At 34.9% G+C, this 24,369-nt stretch overlaps 1 pseudogene; it reads right to left on the reverse strand.

Annotated features, from left to right (window-relative positions):
* Window positions 1–22,137: 22,137 nt before the first annotated feature.
* LOC145060456 (aspartic proteinase CDR1 pseudogene) lies at window positions 22,138–23,485 on the reverse strand (annotated as a pseudogene).
* Between the last annotated feature and the right edge of the window lie 884 nt (window positions 23,486–24,369).

Here is a 24,369-nt window from a genome sequence, read left to right on the forward strand (position 1 = left end):
CTGGTTATAACTACAAGGCTTAAGGTGTACGCTAGGTAGGTACGAACGAAGAAATGTCTCTCAAGAGCCCTAACTAAATTTACGCGAACGGTGTATCCCATTATTTAACGTTATAAATAATGTTGCAAATGTGAATTTTGAGTACAAACTAATGGTGATAAATGTATGATTGTTTTTATTTAAAGTGTCAAAATATTTGTTGTTATCGTGAATAACTTCTAGTTATCCCAAAGTATCGTGTATAATTCGAGTGTATTAGAATTCTCACTAACGGACCGCTTATTATAATATTTGTCATAAAAAGCCCAATTTGAATGTCATTATCACACATGGCCCAACAGGAATGTCAATGGGCTTATAAGGCCTAATTAGAGTAAACACGTCACAACGAGCCCATTTGTTATCGAATAATCATTTTAGCTCAAATAGTACTAAAAAGGACATAAAAGGCCCACCTTTATTAAAAATGACCATTTTGGCCTAACAAAGCCGTAATTGACAATAAAGACCCACTTTTGCCAAAATTTAATATTTTTGGCCCATTAAAGCCGATAATTACAACAAAGGCCCATTTTTGTTAAAAATGACATTTTAGGCCTAATGAAACCGTGTTTTGTCAAATTAAGCCCATTTTTATGAATAATGACATTTTTGGACCATAAACCCATGAGTTGTCAAATGAAGCCCATTTTTATGAAAAATTACACTTTTGGCCCATAGAACCGTGACTTGTCAATTTAGGCCCATAAAAATGCAATTTATACTTAAAAGCCCATTTTGTTTATCTTTATTGTCAAGTGTGATCCTTTTGTATACTTTCTTCAGTTTTTAAATAACTTTTAACATGTTTAATCTTTTCAAACATCATAAAAGGTTACTTCAAGTAGATTTCTTACTAACATCACTAAATCTTGGATGGGATCTCGAAGTTGTCAGTGTTTAATATATTTTCATGTCATATTCACACAACATAACATGAAAAATGTACACATACATGAATAATACTAAGATTAACCACAAAACTAGCTTGTATTCTCCCCCAAAAGATAGTAAAACTCGAAAAACAAGGTGGTATGAAGCTCACCTTGGTATTAGATCAGTTTTGTGTAGAAAGGAAAGATGATTTTCGGCCTAGCTTGCACCTTTGGGAAGAGTTTCGAAAGTTTGATGGTTTTAGAGAGCTTTAACACGAAAATAGTGTTGTTAAGGAGTGATCTTAGTGTAAAATGGAAACAAAATACCTTGAGAATGAAAATAGCTTACCAAGTTAGGATCCTTGATGAAGACTCTTGAATTCTTACAGACACTCATGATTTCTAGATGGAAAAAAGGAAGGATTTATTTGTGTTCTAGAGAGAGATATGAGAGGTTCTTTGGTGTGTTTGAAGTGAAAAATGAGGGTGATGGTGGGGTTTTTTGCCAAGTTTAAAGAGAGAAGAGAGAGAGAGAGAGAGAGAGATTAATATGGTCATTCCTTAATGCTTAATCACTTATGCCCAGATGTTTGATAGGTAAATTGCATGTTTACATGCAATACAATTATGAGGTGTCATAATTTGCTTACACCATCTTATATATATATATATATATATATATATATATATATATATATATATATATATGTATATATATATATATATATATAGGGTTGAGAATAGGAGAGGGGAGGAAATAAAGAGTGTTGGGCTTGGATTTTTTAAGTGTAAATGAGACTACATTAGCCTATTAGAAGTTTTTTGATCGATGTGGCCCTACATGCGGGTTTGCGGCCCAATAAAGTTAAATAATTAAGTTTTCCGCCCCTAGGATTAAATTGATAGGTTATCGGCCCAATAAAGCCCATCAAGAGAGTTTTAGTCCCAAAATAACACTAAATGGAGTATTGGGCCCAATATGGCCCAAAGAAGTTGTTCATGGCCCAATATACTATTGCTTAATGAATTTCCGGTCCAACTAGGGCCTATATATGGATTCTTGGCCCAAAAGAACAAGGTTAAGGTGTTATTGGCCCATTAGGGTCCAATAAGAAGGTTTTGATCCATTAGAAGGTTTTAACCAAGAATCCAAGGTCTAAACCCAAAGTTGAGTGAATGAAACTTTTTGGATTAGGTTTAAAGTTTTTACGAGGAAGTTTCGATTAAATTCAAGTTTTGGATGTATAAACTGATATATCATTGAAATTTTGTTTACATTCAACCATAGCGTTATATAATTACACCAAGGATGCTAGTTGTACATGGATAGAAATTTCTAGCCCTAAAATGCTAGTTGTGATAAAATTAAAAGTTCATGTGTTAACGACATTTGATACTTGTTGGATTGCATTGTTTACTTAAGACTTATTGCAACTTGAACTTCAATTTACTTGTCTCGCTTTTGTCTTTCTATACTTCTTTACTTTCAAGAGGTTAACCTATATGTGAATTCAGGAGGTTACCCTATATGTTATTTCTAAAATGTATACTTCCATGTATAAGCACCTGTACCCTTTTAGTCTTCAAGGTTTTCATTATAATAGGGTTACAATTTAGACCTTGCTTGATCCAAATATTTCGGGTTGTCACAATGTTGTTGAAGTCATTCATTTTTTGCATTATACTATTTTTATTCTCAGAACCAACATAATGCTGATAAGAAAAACGAAGATATTGAAGACAAAAAGGTTGGTAATGTCAAGGAGTTCAAAGTGAATCAAGTTTTGAGGAAAAAAAATATGTAGGATTTGTTTTAGTGTTGGTCATGATAAGAGGAATTGTCCTCATGTAGTAGTCAAGAGAGTGTAGAAGTTCAATAATGTTATCAATTTATACGTATCAGCTATTATGGAATTTTATTTAAGTTAAATAAAAATATGGATTCATGAATTTTAGGGGTTTTTCCTTGTAAGTTTATATTTTCAGCTAATAAATATTAATAATATTTCATGGTTTGATCAATTTTATTGTTTGTTCATTAGATATTTTTATAATCAAATGAGTAATTTCCTTATAATATCCTTATGAGTTTATAGTTTATAGTTGCCTTATAGAATGATCATCTTCAATTGAAAGAATTCTGATGATGATCTATGTGTTATGTTTTGTTATTTATGTTATGCTGACAAAATATTTGTCTTAAATGTATATTCTTTTTTTAATCTTAAATCATAATTGTGTTAGATATATTTTTGTTGCAAGATTCTCATATAACTGATTAAGTATACCAAGAGATAGAATAGTTGTGTTTTGTAAAATATGCAGAAAAAACCATTGTACATTTTAATAAACCATAAAACTAAACAAATTTTGGTGTTCTTATAAAAATTGGTCCTTAATATGAACGTTACATATGTTATTGTTGTTTACCTTATTCTACCAGAATATTATATTTTTATCTCCATTGTGTTATTAGTCATTGGGTTGTTATTCTTATGCCATAAATATGCAAGTCATATTTCTATTGCAAGATGCTGATAGAAATAATCATAGATCACAAGATAGGAAATAATTGTGTTTATTAAAATCTGCTGAAGAAATCAATGTACAATATGATGTATTGTAATATTGGAAACTCTTATCTATGGAATATGAATTTGTCAAATAATAACAATATCATGATTAATAATAGGGTGAATCCTTATCTTTACAATGTTTCAAAAAATAATTTACAATGTTTCAAAAAATACTAAAAAATTAATCATTCATAATAATGAGTGCAAATATCATGCCTTTTTGGTTACATATCATACGGTTTCCCCTCTTTTAGTATATATTTCTTTGTCTCAAAGTTAATAAGATTTAATTTACGGTTCTGCAATTTATTGGTGTTTAATAGGGTTGTTAATTATCTTATTGATGATGAACAGTTGGTGATGATCATATTCATGATCTACATGAATATCGTATTGATTATGCAGAGAATGATGAAGATTTCGAGTTATTTGATTATGATTCTCTATTTTGAAATAGGCAAAAATAGTAATCTCAACGGATGTTATTTTTCTTTTTAAGTTTGTTTATGTGTTAAATTTATAACAAGAATGTTAAACTTGTATATTGTTATTTACATTATGTCAAAGTTTTAACTTACAAGGGAGATGATCCATTAAAACACATTCAAAATTATATTAATGTCAATTCCGACTATCATTTCGGTGAAACTAGTAATCATAATCAAGATGATGTCTTTTAAATATGTATTTGTTATATATATATATATATATATATATATATATATATATATATATATATATATATTCCGTTACAGTAATTCTATTAAAAGATGCAGAAAACGAAAGCGAGATCATTGATGATGAGATAGATGATACTATTGATTTACAGAAAGGTAAGCATACCAATAACAAATTATTTTAGAACAATTCATTAATTCGTTTCGATTATTTTCAATTTCCACATCGACGACATTCCTTTGTTTCACTGTATATGTATTTTGTGTGATATAATTTAATGTTTTTTATGTAGAATAATCACATGTTACACATGATTACGTTTCTCCTGGTGGCTCACATTATTGGATTCCTGTCTGACGACATCAAACCAAAAATCAACTCAACATATGATTCATATGGTGTAGCAATAACAATGTATAAAAACTATGCATTAGAAGCAGGTTTTGATGTCAGGCTTGGAACAATTAAAACAACAAAATCGGACATTATCACACAAAGACATTTGCTATGCAGTCGGGAAGGTAAACCAGAATTGGCTAAAGTGGATACTCTAAACCCTCACGTAATAAGATTCAAAGAAGGAAAGACTCATTTCGGTCTGAATGCAAAGGGAAACTTGTTTTTATTCTAATACATGGTACTTAGAATTATATTGTTGACGATGTTGTCGAACAACATACTCATGAGTTGTTCGGTAAGGACAACATGTGTTTGTCTCGTACAAAGAGGAATCCTGATTATTCTCTGGAGATGTTTACTAATAACCTGTCAAAGAAAAATATTGGTGCGTCAAGAGCACAAAGATTGTATACGGGATTTCAGGGTGGGCCTTCCATTCGAGGTGGATTGGTATTTGATTTCAAGAATAGCACAAAAAATCTTAATTCTTACATAGGTTGTACGGATACAAAATTCCTTGTTGTCAATACGATGGAAAGGAAAAAAAATGTCCCAACTTTTTGTTTCGAGTTTAGAGTTGTGCAGAAAAAATTGAATGCGCTTTTTTGGGCTGAAAAAACTGCAAAGTATAACTACAATGCTTTTTGAGATGTTGTATCCCTTGATGCCACATTCTGTATGAATAAGTATAGTTTACATTTATAATGTTATCATCTACTTTTTCATTATTTCCAATTTTGTTAATTAATTTTTTATTTTTAACATAGGTATGATATGGTCTTCGTTCTGTTCATTAGGATAGATAACCATAAGAAATGTGTACATTTTGGTGCTGGACTTTTGAGTAGAGAAGATGGTAGTTCTTATTCTTGGTTGGTTAGAGCTATCTTGAAAGCATTTAAAAAAACACTATAAGTTGGTTCTCACAGATCAGGATCCAACTTTGAACAAAGTTGTAAATGAAGTTCTTCCGATCTCACATACTACGACTTAATAACATATAGTCATCCACTATCATACATACTCTAGGTTACCTACTCAACAATTGATGGTTCATTCAAGCGTAGCTGCATGCATTTTGAACATGTCGGTATTTTGTGTATGCAAATATTCTGTGTTTTTAAGTTTTATAGTATTGAACAAATTCCTAAATAATACATACTGAGACGTCGGCGTCGGGATGTTATTCCAACATAGTTACATAAGAGGTATTTCTCTTATTCTTTTGTCGATTCAAATTCTGCCATGACGACTATTGAAATTTTTTCAACTGTAAACCGTTGTGTTTCATTTTTTAGCCATGATTTTGCTAAGTTAAAGTCATACCTCGAATAGCTGAATAAGTTGAAAATAAAATTAGTACATGAGTATCCAGTGCATGAGATGCCCTCAAGAGAATCATTCTACAACCAGATTTTATGTGTAGAGTCACTTAATGACGTGTCTGACATTGAGAATTCATCTGATATTCATATAAGGGAACTGGCAGTCGTGGTAAGAGATTAAAATCTAAAAAAGAAATGTTGTAAAAAGAAAGTTTGAAGCCTAAGAAAAAGTGTGGTTCATGTAAACAGATGGCTTTGCATGATATCTGAAATTGTCCTCCAAAAAACATGAAGAAGTAGTTTAAAATTTTTATAGGTTTATTAAATTATGAAACTATAGTAACATTTATGTTTCATGTATTTGATTGACATTGATTTTAATTGTTTATGTTTTTTAATAAATGATTTAATATTGCTATGCACTAGTGAATACCTTTTTCTAATTCATTATTCAAGTGTGCTATGCCAACATAACAATCCTTTATAAGCATTTATTTTCATAACTACTTTGTAAAACCAACATACATAGCATTACTAAAAGATTGAATCAACTAACTTGCTTAAACATTCCAACATAATTATATATTCCAACCAATAATTAATATATACTTATACAATTTAATTATACATACCTACCTAATACAATTCTAATTTATTCTAATTTACATAATGTTTTGTTTATTTTACATTTATAGGAAAACCATATACCAACACACTCATTTCTAGATAACAATATAATAAATCACTAAACGGAATGACTATAATTTCATACACTGTTAAATTCTTTCAATTACAGATACATTTTATTTTATTATATTTCATAACATATTTTTATTTTTTCATTCTTTAGGAACAATGTCATATTATTTTTATTATTTATTACTAACATTAACTATGAGTAATGACTCTTATAAAAACAGTATAAAATAGCACAAAACTGAATTTTAATGTATTGTCATCAATTTTATTCTTTAAGAATAATGCCACATTATTTTTATTATTTATAACTAACATTAACTATAAATAATAATTCTTATAAAAACAATATAAAACAACACAAAACTAAATTTTAATGTCTTGTCATCAAAAATAAATTCAAATTATAAAATATGTTCAACCAATAAATAAAATGAGTTGAAAATATTTAAAAGCCAAACCTAACTTCGTTTCATAATTTTGATAACCAAACAAAAATTCTAACATGAGTCATTTTCTAATGTTTCCCAAACAAAAACTACAATATCAAAAATAAACATGCTAGCTACCATATTTCAAGCACTAAAGTCTCCCAAAAAAAACTATTCTACCATAGTTAAGTAATCAAAACAACTTGTGCATATTATAAATGGCACCTTCCAAGTCTCTTCTTCTCAAATTATTTAGAGCAATAACATCACTTTTTGTTTTACTTGTAAAACGGCAATCCCAACGCCCATCACCTTCCCCCATATACGATTCTATAAGCCTCATAAGATACAATCCACAATCTGATCCTTCATTTGCTACTCTCCATGTAATATTCATGACACGAGGTTTAATTTATTTAAAAACAGTTGCTTTTTGGTGATGTTGTGATTTAAGTAGCTACCAGACAATTTTTTCTATGATATAATACAATACATTTATTATACGTCATATGTATTAATACCAAAAACACTCATATAATAATACTACTATGTATTTCTTAATCTTACCACAATACTTGGTTTGCTTACATATACTGTCCAAAGTGCCTGTTCAGTTGACATGATCTATATTGTAGTAGGTGGGTACCCTTAAATCAAAGTATAGCAAATAATATTTACCCTCTTAACTATTGGAAATAATAATTGGTATACAAAAAAAATTATAACAATAGACTATAACTATATAAAATATAATAGAAAAATCTAATAGAATTCTTAATAAAATTAGCATACCAACATCTCTAAAACTTGGTTTAATTGGTAGAATCCTTATGTTGAGTCTCAACATCGAATCAAATATTGATTGTTTTGTATTGTATGTAACTGCTACATCCAGAATCTTATATGTCTATATATATAAAAGAAACAAGAAATTCTTCAACATAAAACCCAAATTAATATTTGATAATAAAATTAAAATTACTTCATACCAAAGAGTTTGTATCTAAGAAAACTCTAGCAACCGATCCTGCATCCCTTAGTTCCTCCATTTTGTTAAGTAATGTTGTCCAATAGTCAATGATTATAGTATGTATAATATTTTTCTTTTAAAATGATATGCAAATCCTTGATGCAATACGTGACCACTTCCAATGTCCCAAATCTTGTCCCTGCTCAACCATTTTTAGTAAATCAATGATGTAATTGTCGTTTACAAACAAATCAATAGAATATATATTCATAATTACCCATAATATCTTTTTGAAGAAAAAAATTGAATTATATAAGGCGATTTCATCCGTCTTCACTTTATCACCTATTCGAATAATTCTTTCAACAAATGGTGACTTTCCATATACAACTATTGTTTTCCTCTTTTCCCCCTTTCTCCATTCTCATCATCTTTAGCAGCATCTGTAATCTTCTTACATACATTTCTGGTTTTATACGCACTATCTCCTGCCACTGTTTCCAATATTTTTTTCCTTTTTTCTTTTCACAGATATAACTTTTCGATACAGCCTCATCTGTCATTTCTATGGCTTTTTCCAACACCTCATCATGCTCCAAAAACCGTGAACAAGTTAGATGGTCTGTGTTATCAATATTTTCTACAATATAAGTATTAAAACTTCCACCATCGTCCTTTTTATCCCAAAAACTACCAAAGGTCTAACCGGAGAAATTCCTCTTTCATTACCACCATCTTCCGCTCCTTTGTTTACATCATCATAATAAGTATGTTATTTGTCATTCATTCATTTCCTTCATTCTTAACTTCACTGAATAAGTCATGCTTTTTTCGAACCACTCCTTCAACAATATACTATCTGGAAAATTTTCCAATCCATCTTTCAAAGACAATTTCATAGTGTTCTTTTCTAACAAAATTATCCCATAGTTATGCTCTATAATAGTTGGGTAAGCCTGAAACATGGTAGATCAAAGTTTGAGTACGAACATTCTACTAGAATATTGTTCATCAACAAAATAAATTATACCTTTTTATATAAACTTTTAACTCAAAAGTACACATCTACTACCATGTTTTTGAATATAACATATTTTTTATTAAAAAAATAGTCATACCTCCTCGTCCCCATAATCTCACTTGAGACCCTCCAACATTTCATATTTATCAATCATTTCATCATCAACACAAACATCTTCAAAGTCCTCTTGTAGTTGCCTTCCAAACTCTCCCATATTAATTTCTAACTTCTCTATTTTTTCAAGATCGTCTCCCTTAATATGTCAATAAAGTTCAGGTCTTTGGGCTCTCAAGACCCTCCACACTTCAGATCTAGGGTTTCAACTTTAAATCATACACAAAAGGCTCAATAACTCAAGAAATGGAAGAAAATCCTAGAAAACCCCCATATCAAAATCTCCCTAGAAGATGAGCAAGTCAGCATATTTACCTCAAGCAAACATTCTTGAATCTGTGGATCCAAAGCCTCCTCTTGCCCCAACCTCAATACTCTTCACTTCTCCTTCAAGAGGATGGAAGGCAACTACAAGAGGATTTGGATACACCTTCGGGTATGTCTGGACTCAAACTGGGATTTGAGAAAGATTTTCAAAAGAAATGATTTTTCTAAAATGAGTAAGAGTTTCCAAGAGAAAACGAGAAGGAGCATTGTGTACAATCAGCCAAGCCCGAACGGTGATTTCCCAATGTATACTTACTTAGTTGTGCTATGAGTTTATTATTAAGATATTAGTGATTCATGTTAGGTGATAGGCTAGGTATTTCATATTTTAGGGCTAGAGTTGTCTGAATTGTGATGCCTTGGCCTAGGGATTTTGTTATTTGTGATGTGCTTTGAGTATGTGCGGACTAAGAGTATCCAAAATGAATATTTCAGAGGTAGAGTTTTGAGTAGAGGAGTAATCTATGGGAGATACCTAGATGAGCATTAGAGGAGCCTACTGAGAGAGTAGTTTGATACCTGCATAGGGTAGAGGTGCTTGAGTTTGATGACACCCTTTAAGTGTGAGTAAAGAAAATAGAGTTGTAACCTAGAGTGGTTTTACGTGCTGATGGAGATTATTCGATACCCGAATGCTGCTTGCTTCGTGCTTTGCGGAACTCTTGATGATTAGAGTTAGCTACTAAGTGAATATGACGATATTCAGGAGGTAGATGGTTGGCATCATGAAGGGTTCTTCAGTAGTTGATGGCAGAGATGTGTGAGCACCTAGGAAGAGCCTAGGGAGTGAGCTTAGTCAGATGAGTACGCTAATAATGGAGAGTGTTTTGCTGGAGAGCGAACACGCGTGACGGGATTGATGATTGAGGAGGTTGAGAAACTACTTAGAAAATCTGGAATGATCCGTGTGGAAAGTATGCGTAGATGTGGCAGGTAGTATGTGAAGGGTTATGAGAATTCTAACACTCCTATTGTGTACATGCAACCCTATAAACCTTGGATCTATGTTTTCTCTATTATACATGCAAATATTCTATAGTCCAAGGTTTCATCCTAACTATCATAATAAGAAGTAACTATACTACAAGAAACTAGTAGAATGACATACCTTTAAGATGGAGTAGCTTGATTCCATGGAGCTTAAGAGCCTAGTGCCTCAAGTATGACACCTCAAATGGTTCACACAACATCACCAACAACTTGGAATAACTTGAGTGAGAAGTTATTATGCTCAAATCGGTTAGCCCTCATGTGTACACACCTTAGTACTGATTTCTTGAGCCATGGGGTCCTTATATATTGTGGCTATTAGGGTTACACCATTTAACCTATGTCTTTCCATATTCTTCATGCTCCATGGGTTGAAACCTCCATGGAGTATCCATGGGTTACTCCATGGGTTTAGCCCAACATGAAGAACTATGGATCATAAGCCCACATATATAAGAATGAATGGTTTACACAATCATTCCCCATATATTTCATTAGTCTCCTTTTGATCAAAAAATTAATTCAAAAATAATTCTTGATCAATACTAATTATAAATATGATTTCATATTAATATATTAAAACTTATAATATATTAACAAATCATAAATATCCTTTTCTCATAAAAGTCTATCCAAATTGTTTCGATGCCATGCAACCCAAATGGACCATGCGGATCGGGTCAAGTACATACCATTATAGTTATGGACTTAGAGACTAATCCAATAGTATGGGCCCGTACTACTGAAGAGCAGAGGACCCATACTCGAAACAGGGAGAATTCTAGAGGTTCTAAGTAGCAAATTGAGAGGAGGTAACATGATTCGATTAGCATGATTCATAGCAGATCGAGAGGTGGTCACATGGTTCGAGTACCATCATTCGTGGCGGTTAGTGCTTCTGGTTTTACCAGTAATCCCGTTGATATTGATTAGACTAAGATAAGATGTGATAGAGTTTGGGGCCAGAGGGCCATGTTGAACGAGTTTCAATGGAGCATACCTTGAGAGGGAAATTGAGTTAGTTTCCGAGAGATTTATGGTGAGATGACAGTTGGAGTCACAAGACTCAAGGACGAGTAGCGATGGTGCTTTATGAAGGATTATGGTCTGTGTTGGGCAATCGGCCGATAGTAGATATATGACTTTCTATGACCAGAGTTGTGCTATTTTCTGTGAGAAGCAGAAGAGATATTGAGCTTTCGGTTTCTGAGCATGGAGGTAAACCCTGTGGGGTAGCGTTGGTTGCGATCTTTCAGCTGAGTATTTGGGCAGTATGTCTGACACAAGGTAATATTACAGCATGAGACGGTCATCATTAGGGACTGAGATGGTCAAGTACAAGGATATACCCTATTTGAGGATAGTAGGGCATATGTTAGCAGTAGTGTCGGGTGATCAGGTGGAGTATATTGGGGCGGTGGCACTCATTGTCTATGATGGATATCGAGTGTGGGGGTGAGGTCTCTACTCTCATGATAATTCTCATGATGGGAGGTTGGTTGGCAAGTAGAAGATGAGGAGTGTGATAGTTCACTATTTTCAGACTGAGAGTCATGGCTACTATGGGACAGTTGAGATGTCTGGTAGTGTGTCAGTGTGAGATTTTGGATGACACGTTGGAAAGTTTTCAAGGATTTTATCCGAGATTCGGGATGTTTGGAGTTGCTTGGTTTCTATCGAGAAGATCACCGAGTGTTATGTGGTACTTTCAAAGAGTAATTATGATGTACCTGGTGGAACAATATTTGGAATAGATTGTTCGTGTGCCAAATGATGATGGTTCGAGCCCTGAGTGGGGGAGAACCGGGTCTTATATTGAGAGTATTATAGATTTGTTCAGGAGTGGTTAGAGGACTAGATATAGTGACCTACGGTTCGGATACATTAGACCAGCATTATTGGTGGTCGAGGCGATGTGCAGAGTGAGATAATGCATGTTGTACGTGTTCAGGAAAGGATGAGTGTCTCTATGGCAGGCAGCTGTTGGACGGAAACCTTGTGGTGGTTAGGAATTCTTCGAGGTTGTAATGGTAAATTTGAGGTAGGTGGCTCATAAGGATAGTTTCAACGGTTGAGAATTTATGGTTCAATGTATGGGTTGTTATATGCAAACTGGGAAGGGTAGAAGTTGATTGGGTAACCAACTTCAGGGTCGGTATGTGTGTTCTTGCATGGGTTGTGAGCAATAGAGGAGGGAGTTTCGGATGGTCGTCAACGTGTTCTGAGTCATTGTTGATTCGTCCATGTTTCAATTGAGAAATTGAAATATTCTAAAGTTTCGAGTTGTGTGAGAAGGAGATCAGTTATGAGATTATGGAAGGATGCATTGCTTTATTTGAGTATGATGTCGTAAGTAGGAGATCAGTGGTTGAGGCAAGACATCGTGAGGTTCTGTGATGGTGCACCGAGGTATCCGAGTAGAATGCCCTGAATTTTAAGATTATTTTGAGACTTGATTTATGAGATGGCAAGTGGAGTATCAAGTGACTATAGTTCCAGTGGGATCCCTTCAGCTAATTGTCATTAAATGGGATTATCCAAGAATGTGAATTGCAGCAAGAAAAGTGTTGGTCATGACAGTTGTCCTCAAGAGTGGTGATGCTTAACCTGGGTGGGTGTGTGTACCTATCTATGTTGAGTCGTGGAGTATTCGATAATGAACTCAGTGGGGTGATGACTCGAGGAGGAGATTAAGGGGGATAAGAGGGTGAGTGGATCCAAGTGGGAGTAATCACTTCAGATTATTCGGGGAAAACCATGGACCGAGCCCATGGCAAGTCAGTGAGAGCGAGTGTTGTGATACTACGGGGAGTCGTAGTGTTCACCAGTCAGCGAGAGAGTGTTGTGATACTGCAGGGAGCCGTAGTATTCATGAGTCGGTGAGAGAGTGTCGTAGACCTGCGGGGAGCTGTATCCTTCACGAGTTAGTGTGAATGAATGTTATGATACTACGGGGATTCATATTATTCGCTAGTCAGAGCATGACGAAAAAGAGTTTTTAGGCTTGGGTAGCCTTATTCTTTGAGTTTTGGGAACCTGGTGGTCGGACCAGGGGCGAGATTGGGGTCTCCATATTTGTCGGGGATCGTTATATTCTATGGTTATCGCAATCGAGAGGAATTGGAGGAGTGATGTATGTGTTGGTTGTGGGTTAGGGGTCATGAGTGGAGTGCTTCATTGGACGAGTGGTTCCAATTCTATGCCAGACCAGACTCTGAAGTTTAAGTTTGGCTTTGGTAGTGTATTGAGTAAGCGAATGAGATTTCAGATTCAAAGATGTATTTCGTCTTGAGGGGTAATGTGTGTCATATGTTGTCTTAGACTTGAGTGTGTCAGATTGTTTGTATGGGAAGGACCGCGAGATGCATGGAACTAATGAGTAGTAGACAACATAGGTCGAGGGTGAGACTATTTCCGTTGGGATTGTAGTGTTCGCTTGGGGTAAAGCAAACTTCATGACTTGTGTGTCACGATGGGCCGAGATAGTTGTTGTGAGAAGGAAGTCAGTGAGACATCTTGGGGCATGCAAAGGGTAACCTTTGGAGGTTGAACTGTGGGGTCGAGAGTTGACCTGGTGCTCAATGTTGAGAGGGATATCTAAGAGGGAGCTGGGGCTTATGATTGATAGATGTCAGAGGATACTTCTGAGCAAACATGATCATTTTCTTGTGTCGGAGGACATGGCATTGAGAGTTCTTTGTTCAGATGGATTTCGATTGCAGTATAGTGGATGGGTTTCTGGTGTAATGTGACCCTTTTGTTCCTTGGAGTATGTTATGGATCATTTAGTATGTCTGGTATGAGTGATCAGTAGCCAACTTTTTTGGGCTTTGACTTTTTCTATCAAGTTGCAATGAGAGAACTACAGGGGCAGTGACTTATCGGGGTCTGTTATTCGAGGAGCGAATAACATGGTGATATCTTGAGAGGGCGGTCTGGCGGTGAGACAGACCACTAGAGTATCCAGATTTTGGAGAGTCAAAAGGGTTATTGTAGTGGTAGAAGGGTCTGTCTTATTCCGGATTTGGGAGTTCCTATTTGGATTCGGGTGTACATAGAGAAAGATATCTGTGTGGTATGAGATCCTTTCAGTGGTGCTTTTCGGGTTATTGGGTTTGATCTATGTGTTGTTGAGGAGCAATTTTAAGGGCAAAGTCTAATTCAAGTGGGGAGAATTGTAGCATTCGTACTTTTAGGTATATTATTGTGTGTTTAAAGTTTGAAATTTATGGAGTGACTCGACGAGTTGTGAGTCCAACTCGCCGAGTAGGGTCGAGTTACCCGCGTGGAATTAATGAGTGGACTCGACGAGTCAGAGGGCTGACTCGCTGAGTAGGTGTTGGGTAGAGAAACCCTAATTTCCCAGGGTTGGGGCCTATATAAGGGAACTTATGCCCCATTTCCGCCTCACCAGTTACCCTACACCCCTAAGAGAAAACCCTAATCATCATTAGAGCTAGAAAGTGAGTGAAGATCTAAGTTGGTGGTTGTTGGTGCATTCTTTGAAGGAGAAGTGAAGAGTATTGAGTTTGGGGCAAAAGGAGGCTTTAGATCCACAGATTCAGCAGTGTTTGCTTGAGGTAAATATGCTAACTTGGTCATCTTCTAAAGAGATTTTGATATGGGGGGTTTTCTAGGGTTTTCTTCCATTTCTTAGTCATTGAGCCTTTTGTGTATGATTTGAGGTTGAAACCCCAGATCTGAAGTGTGGAGGGTCTTAAGAGCCCAAAGACCTGAACTTTATTGAACTAGAGACTAGACTTTGAGCACCTAACCCTTTTGTAAGACTTGGTATTGGCATTTTTGGACATATATGTCATGCATGAACGTAAAGGTCGAGACTTTACGCGACTTTTGTGCCTTTAAGGACTAGATGTAGAGTCTAGTGTGGTAGATCTGACCTTGGACATCTAAATGAGAAATCAGATCGAAGGGACTCGCAGAGTCCATGGCCTGACTCGACGAGTCTGTGAGGGTTTGTCTCGATGAGCTTGATCATGGGATAACTCGGTAAGTTGGGGGTCAACTTGATGAGTTGAGTTGTCCTTCACGAGACTTCTGAGAAAACGAGTGGACTCAACGAGTCACATAGGTGCACTCGGCGAGTCGGTTCTAACATGGACTGTTGACTCAAGTTTGACTTCTGTTGACTTTAGGGTTGGGTCAATCATGAGCAATAGAGACCATGGAGGGGTAAAATGTTATTTTATCCACTTCAAGAGTGAGACAGAGAAAAAGAATAGCCTTTGGTGTATATGAGTATAAATAGAGTATTAATTAAAGATGTTATCCTATGTGTTAGGCGGAGGCTGGTTCGAGATTTCTGAGTACGAGATTGTTACTTGCTAGCTTGCGAGGTGAGTCTTCTCACTATACGTTACCTAGAGTGGTATTTATGTGTGACCAGAGGGTCTTATGTTCTTACTTGAGTTATGCATTTTGTCTGTGTGGTATATATGCTATATTATGCGTTACTGAGATCGGACCGGAGGGTCCTCACTAAGACCGTACCTAAGGGTCCAAGGAGTCGTGGGACTATAGGGTCTCACTGGCACACAGACTGGAGGGTCTTAAATAGTAATAGCCTCGAGTGGCTAATGTGTTGTTTGTTTTATTTTGGGGAACTCACTAAGCTTCGTGCTTACTGTGTTGTGTGTAATGTGTTTTAGGTTTTCTCAGGATCACGGAAACGCACCGACTTGATTGCACACACCAGTGAAAGAACTATGTTTGGAGAGTCAAAAGGGTTATTGTAGTGGTAGAAGGGTCTGTCTTATTCCGAATTTGGGAGTTCCTATTTGGATTCGGGTGTACATAGAGAAAGATATATGTGTGGTATGAGATCCTTTCAGTGGTGCTTTTCGGGTTATTGGGTTTGATCTATGTGTTGTTGAGGAGCAATTTTAAGGGCAAATTCTAATTCAAGTGGGGAGAATTGTAACATTCGTACTTTTAGGTATATTATTGTGTGTTTAAAGTTTGAAATTTATGGAGTGATTCGACGAGTTGTGAGTCCAACTCGCCGAGTAGGGTCGAGTTACCCGCGTGGAATTAATTAGTGGACTCGACGAGTCAGAGGGCTGACTCGCTGAGTAGGTGCTGGGTAGAGAAACCCTAATTTCCCAGGGTTGGGGCCTATACAAGGGAACTTATGCCCCATTTCCGCCTCACCAGTTACCCTACACCCCTGAGAGAAAACCCTAATCACCATTAGAGCTAGAAAGTGAGTGAAGAGCTAAGTTGGTGGTTGTTGGTGCATTCTTTGAAGGAGAAGTGAAGAGTATTGAGGTTGGGGCAAAAGGAGGCTTTAGATCCACATATTCAGCAGTGTTTGCTTGAGGTAAATATGCTAACTTGGTCATCTTCTAAAGAGATTTTGATATGGGGGTTTTCTAGGGTTTTCTTCCATTTCTTAGTCATTGAGCCTTTTGTGTATGATTTGAGGTTGAAACCCCAGATCTGAAGTGTGGAGGGTCTTAAGAGCCCAAAGACCTGAACTTTATTGAGCTAGAGACTAGACTTTGAGCACTTAACCCTTTGTAAGACTTGGTATTGGCATTTTTGGACATATATGTCATGCATGAACGTAAAGGTCGAGACTTTATGTGACTTCTGTGCCTTTAAGGACTAGATGTAGAGTCTAGTGTGGTAGATCTGACCTTGGACGTCTGAATGAGAAATCAGATCGAAGGGACTCGCAGAGTCCATGGCCTGACTCGACGAGTCTGTGAGGGTTTGTCTCGATGAGCTTGATCATGCGATAACTCAGTGAGTTGGGGGTCAACTCGATGAGTTGAGTTGTCCTTCACGAGACTTCTGAGAAAACGAGTGGACTCGACGTGTCACATAGGTGCACTCGGCGAGTCGGTTCTAAAATGGACTGTTGACTCGAGTTTGACTTTTGTTGACTTTAGGGTTGGGTCAATCATGAGCAATAGAGACCATGGAGGGGTAAAATGTTATTTTATCCACTTCAAGAGTGAGACAGAGAACAAGAATAGCCTTTGGTGTATATGAGTATAAATAGAGTATTAATTGAAGATGTTATCCTATGTGTTAGGCGGAGACTGGTTCGAGATTTCTGAGTACGAGATTGTTACTTGCTAGCTTGCGAGGTGAGTCTTCTCACTATACGTTACCTAGAGTGGTATTTATGTGTGACCAGAGGGTCTTATGTTCTTACTTGAGTTATGCATTTTGTCTGTGTGGTATATATGCTATATTATGCGTTACTGAGATCGGACCGGAGGGTCCTCACTAAGACCGTACCTGAGGGTCTAAGGAGTCGTGGGACTAGAGGGTCTCACTGACACACACGGACTGGAGGGTCTTACATAGTTATAGCCTCGAGTGGCTAATGTGTTGTTTGTTGTATTTTTGGGAACTCACTAAGCTTCGTGCTTACTGTGTTGTGTGTTATGTGTTTCAGGTTTTCTCAGGATCACGGAAACGCACCGACTTGATTGCACACACCAGTGAAAGAACTATGTTTTGAGGATCCTGGATTTAATCAAACATTTACAGAGTTGCAATTTGTAAACTTAATAAATGTGATTTTTATGATATGTGTTATGGGAATTATATGATTTAAAATGAAAGATTTGTTTGAAAATTTACGGTGTTACATAATTCATTCAAACCTCTTGCTTTTTTCTTTTCTGACATTGCTTCGACAGATTTCTTATCCTCCATTTCAGGTGTTGCTCTTGCAGAATATTTCATTTTTTCCTTTTTTTACACTTGTCCTAACAATATTAATTGGCTCTTGTTCAACTTGGGGACCAAGTGTTGAATCACATAAACATAGTTAGCTCTTCTCCATTCATTATTACACAATATCAGTCTTTCAATCATCATTTACAAAAAAAAAAATTAACTATAATATACAAGTATTATTAATCATTCGGATAGAACATGCAATTGTATACTAATTCTCAAAGAATTGCATATTTTACACTTACAAAATTTTCAAACATTATTTTAAGTATTCTACTACTAAACCAAATAAAAAAACCAAAACAAGAAATTACTTGTTGGTGGAGAAACTATCTTCTATTTTTCAAGTGTTTATCTTATAGAATATTTCCTTTTTATCTTTGTTGCACTTGTACCAACAATATTAATAGGCTCATGTTCAGCTTGGGCACCAACTGCTGAATCACATAAACACAGCAAGTTACTCTCCAACCATTCTTACAGAATATAAGTCTTTCTATCACCATTAACAAAAAACTAAACAGAATATATAATTAATATAACTCATTCTGATAGAACTATAAACTATATACTAATTCTTAAAGAATTCCATATAGTAAAGTTATAAAATATTCTAACATAATTTCTATTCAAACTCTTAAACCAAATCAAAAAATGACCAGTAGGTGGAGAAACGATCTTATCCTTTTCAGGTGTTGATCTTGTAGAATACTTCATTTTTACCTTTTTTGCACTTGTAGTAACAATATTAATAGGCTCCTGTTCAGCTTGGGCAACAATTGATAAATCAAAGAAACAAAGTTACTTACTAATATATTCCAATTTATACTTTAATAATCAAAGTATAATACACTACATTCTAATAGAATATATGTTTCAGAATACAATCACATACAAAAATATGAATGATTTAATTCCAACAGAATGAAATGTACCATCAATAATTCTTACAGAATATTAGTATTTCCATCACACCTTCCTAACGTAATAAAAGACTTAATTATTCTTCATCATTCTTAATCGTATACTAATTCTGAAAGCCCTTAAGAACCAAATAACAAAGCCCCAAAAAAAACAAAAAACAAAAAACAAAAAACAAAAAAAAAATTATCTTCTTATTAACTTCTAATATCTTGATTTTATTCAGATTAACAAAACCACAATCACATCCCATGTTATTCAAACATTCGAATAGATTTTTCATATTCAATTAACAAAACCCTAAAAAAACCTCTTCCTTCTATATATATTTTGACAAGTTTATGCTATTAAACTTAAACAAACCACATCTAAATACTACATTTTTCAAACATTCGAACATAATTTTAGGGCTTCAACTCAAAAAAAATTAAAATATTAAACAATAGAAAGTACCTCTATGGGGAGAAGTGAAATCATCATCGTCATCATCAATATTCAAGACGGTTGCAGGGGTATTTTTAAATTTCGTCTTGAAAGTACTCGAGCTTGTACTCTTCATTCTACGTGAATCATTGCCCTCCATAATAACCCAATGCAACTTCAGTAAACAGCTCGATGAAAATCCATCATTATATACAAACTACCAACAAAATCTTTCGCTTTTATTGTTGATTCAACTAAATCTTGTTTGATTATGGGTTTCGATAGAAACAATAATTGATTTAGGGTATCTGCCATGATTTTGGGATTATGATGTCGGTTGAAAGAAAAATCATTTATTTCCTATTTTGATGATAATGACAAATGTACAAAATTACACTTATACACCCGTTTACATTTAATAAAATGTTTATTTTATTTTATTTATATTAATTAAAATTATAAACATTTTATTAGATTTTTTAAATTTGATTGGTCCACAATTAATCCTACATCCATATAATAATTAGTTAAAATACAATAACCTAAACCTCTCTCTCTCTCTCTCTCTCTCTATATATATATATATATATATATATATATATATATATATATATATATATATATATATATATATATATTAAGTTGATTGTTTTTTTACATTTTAATATACATTACATAAAAAATTTTACAAACAATTAATACGAAAAGCTAAAAAAAAATAGAATTTGATTAAAACAACAAACTAAAATGAAATTACAAAGTTATTTACAATAGAAATAATAAGAAAATTAAATTTAATCATTAAGCCTAGAAAACAAATTAAGACAATAATATGTTAACAAATTAAGAAATCAAATGAAATAAATAAAATGTAAAAGGGGTTTTAAAACTGGACGAGGATCTAGGCCTTTTGGCTTCTGCCAGATATTTGTCGAAATGTCCCGATGAAATTCCCGTAAAATACAAAATACTTACTCTCTTCTAATTTTAAACTAGCCTTCTATACACTTAGATGAAAAAAAGGAACGTCGATTCTCCCAAGCCATGGTCGAAGTCTCCCCGATCCACCTCTACCCACTGACGATTTGCCCGGCCATAAAACCATTGTTTCGATACACCACTATCACAGTAGCTTCACGCCCGTGTTGTCTCCGTTGCCGGTGTCTCTCCCTACTATTGATATGAAACACATACCACATTCGCCCCTCACCCAACTAATCTATAAATAAGTACGTATGTATGTATGAATCTGAATTCTTCTTGTATCTACTATGCATCGCTATCTTCACCATCATATTTATAAAAATTCATTCATCTATATGTATCAACTTTTAGTATAATAAAAATTGTGTTGTTTTATTTTCTTCGAGGACGTGTACTCTCAAGCCTTACTTGAGAAGTGTTGGGGTGATCATTTGCGTGATGACCCAATCGATGATGTTGAACTGTACAGCGTCGAAGAGCAATTATCTCTTTAGGATTGGATCCTTGAATACAGACTTTTTGTTCAACGGGAAATCATTGTTGTCCTTTGGGTCTCAACTTGAGGTATATTTACTTAACAAATACATTATCTATATTATTGATAATGAAAATACATTACTATAATGAAACACTTTGTGACCCATGAAAACACTCCCTAACATGTTTATTTAAAAACAGCCATGAAACTTACACAAAGCGTGTCTTGAAAATAGTTTGTAAAATAGACCCCAATTTAGAAAGGTTTTAATACGAATCAAATATGCATAAATAAATTATTAATACTTGCAAAAATTTTGAAGATGTGAATTGAAGAAGGTTATTAACAAATTCAATTTTAAGCAAAATGACAATATTAAAATATTGAATTCATGTATTAATTTTTTTATTACTTAATAACTAATAACAAAATCTAATAATTGCTTGTAGGTAAGAAAACTATTTGTCAAGATCTCGATTTGTTGCCACTCCTCTGCGTAGCCATACATATAGTGTGTGTGTCTATATATATATATATATATATATATATATATATATATATATATATATATATATATATATATATATATATATATATATATATATATAGAGAGAGAGAGAGAGAGAGAGGGTGTGGGGGATTGACAAAATAAAAATGTTGAAAATGATGCTAATCATTTATTTTTGTCGTAAATGATCCGTCGTACCGGTGCGACGAATGATGAGTAAGATAATTATAGATAAATATAAATGTAAATGTATTCATATATGAATCACCACCTATCCTCCACCACCCGCATCGTCTCTCCTTCACCACCATATTTTTTTTTCATTCTCATAGCATACGATATCATCTATAATTATCTAGAATAATTGAACCTATATATATATATATATATATATATATATATATATATATATATATATATATCACCGGTGGTAAAAAAAACGTGGAGAACCGGAGATCATGTAGCTTTCATGGAGATAGTGGTTCATGTTGTTTCTGTGTTTCTAGTTTGTTCTTTCAAAAGGTTGCTTTCCCGTCGGCAATAAACCTTTGTTTTCTCAGGTTATTACTATCAAATTTCCAAACAACCTCCTTATTCTTTTGTTAATTCAATTATAGCTAAAGTCGTAAAGATCATAACTACATACCCATTATCCAAATCGTCTTCTTACACTGAAAGTTCATTTATGCTAGATTCCTGTAGACGAAGATCATAACTTCATACAATCCGTTCTTTTAAACGAAACCGTCTTCTTATTAAGATCATAACCTACCAAGAAATTCATCTGTGCAAGATTTCCGAAAATGACAACACCATCTACCGGAGCAAACGCCAAGCAAATCGAAGCATTGTCTATTTGAACAAAACTGTTCATCGGATCCAACTCCAAATCCGCCCCATTAAAATGAGCCACCATCACCGGAAGATCGGCCATCACTTCTATCCGGTTGTAACACAACCTCAGATTATTTTCCCGGTCAGGACTAACCGGCACAATATCTTTCATCGTATGTCTCACCGCCAACTGTAGCCGATTGTAGAACTCTTCAGGAAAAAAAGTCAAAGATGTTCCGGAATCAATAATGATATTACCCTCCACAGAAGTAGGTTTCGTGGTGTAAAAATCAACACGTTGTCCTCCGACTGTAATCCCTTCAAAGTTAAGGTAGTAAAAGGTCTCCCGGCCGTAGCCGGAAAGTATCGGGGTGGAAACCACCCCATCTCCGGCAACCATGGCAGCATCACCAAAGTACATTTTACTTGATCTTTCCACATGAGGAAACATCTGGACAAGACAATATGAAAACTTCCCTTTAATGGAAGACCCCATTTGTGTAATGAGAGAAAAAGGCCCTCCTCCGAGCCCGATTATCCCACTTTGGTCGTCAGTAAACATGCCTGCATTTCTGTGCCCACACCCGAACATCACACGTGGATACGCCAACGAGTCGCCATCTGTATCTGACCGGAGTGTAACAGTCTCCGTCGCTAGCTCTCCGGAGCTATACGAAAGATCTCCATACACGACCAGATACAAACAAGTGTTGTCGGATGTGGTGCAAGATCTCATTGGGACCAACATGCAAGACTTGGAGTCACAAGTTATCGAGTTATAAGTGGAGGAATTGTCGGGTCTGTAGATGGGAAGCTTTTGGTTGAAACAATAAGAACAAGGTTCACATTGTGTCCATATTATGTCACTCCCTGTATCAGCAGCTCCGATGATTTCTTGAGGTGGAGTGCCGATTGATATCTTCATGAGATAATCAGCTAACTGAGGGTTCGGAAAGATATTAGTGACGCCGGAAAGCATGGAGTTGAAAAACTGAGCACGGTGGAAGGAGCGATTGAAGGCGGCAACCACTCTCCGGGAGACTGTGAGAGAAGGATCGTAAAAGGGAGACAATGGGGAGTCACGATGGATGAGATCGATAGTGAAGCCAACAGTCATGGATCGTACGAGAAGCAATAGACCTAGGAAATATAATAATACCCATATCGTAATTGTGTTCATGGTTTGTTTATGAAAGAAGAGATCTTGATGCATGGAGTATTTAAAGAAGCACATTTTATTTGTTCAACTTCTTTTCTTTCTTTTTTTCGCGATTTGATTCTTTTTTTTATTTTAACCAAAAACAAAACTTTTGTTCTTATGATTGGCCTGGCAAACGATTTTTTCTCAGCAAATTCACTCATACATCAGACCAAAAAATAACATCATTTGAAAGCTGTACAACATGTGGTCAAGAAATATAGTAGTCTCAAATTATTACTCTTGGCAATAAAAAAAATATCAGCACTCTCATCCTCCTCTACCTGCATGCTGTTCGATCACATCTTCCACATGAGTTCTATATTTTTGTTTTGTGATGTTCTTTTCTCCCTTCACTTGAATTCTATATTGTTTTAGTAAACCCCAAAAACCAGATTCTGTCCTTCAAGTTATTACCGATTAGTTCTCGAAAAAAATGGACTCTTCCACTTATATGGTGTCCAGAGTGGCACCGGCAACCCCTTATTTTTCGGATACAATGTAAAAATTTTCGAATTTTTCGTTTTTTCTACATTTGTGTCACTACGTAAAAGGAAAAATGTGCCACCGGGAACACATACGTGCCACTGGCAACAACTACTACGAAATCTTGGGTCCGTCCTTGTCAAAAAATGTCGTGTGAAACCGAGAATGTTGAGTTTTCTAATTAAAATCTGACTCAATGAAATTGACAAAAAGGGAAGGAGATTGGTTGTGGTGAGACCCATTCAATTCAAGACATAATTTAAATGTATATCATGGGGTGTTAGGATTGAGTGTTTTTTTAAGAAAAAAGAAAAAAACTACCTCATCCTGTTTGAAGATCTACCAGAGAGATAAGAACTCTATATCTATGTTGTGTTCTT

Source organism: Lactuca serriola, chromosome 1, assembly GCF_051521515.1.
Source record: "Lactuca serriola cultivar US96UC23 chromosome 1, Lser_US96UC23_V15, whole genome shotgun sequence".
NCBI classification, from domain to species: Eukaryota; Viridiplantae; Streptophyta; class Magnoliopsida; order Asterales; family Asteraceae; genus Lactuca; species Lactuca serriola.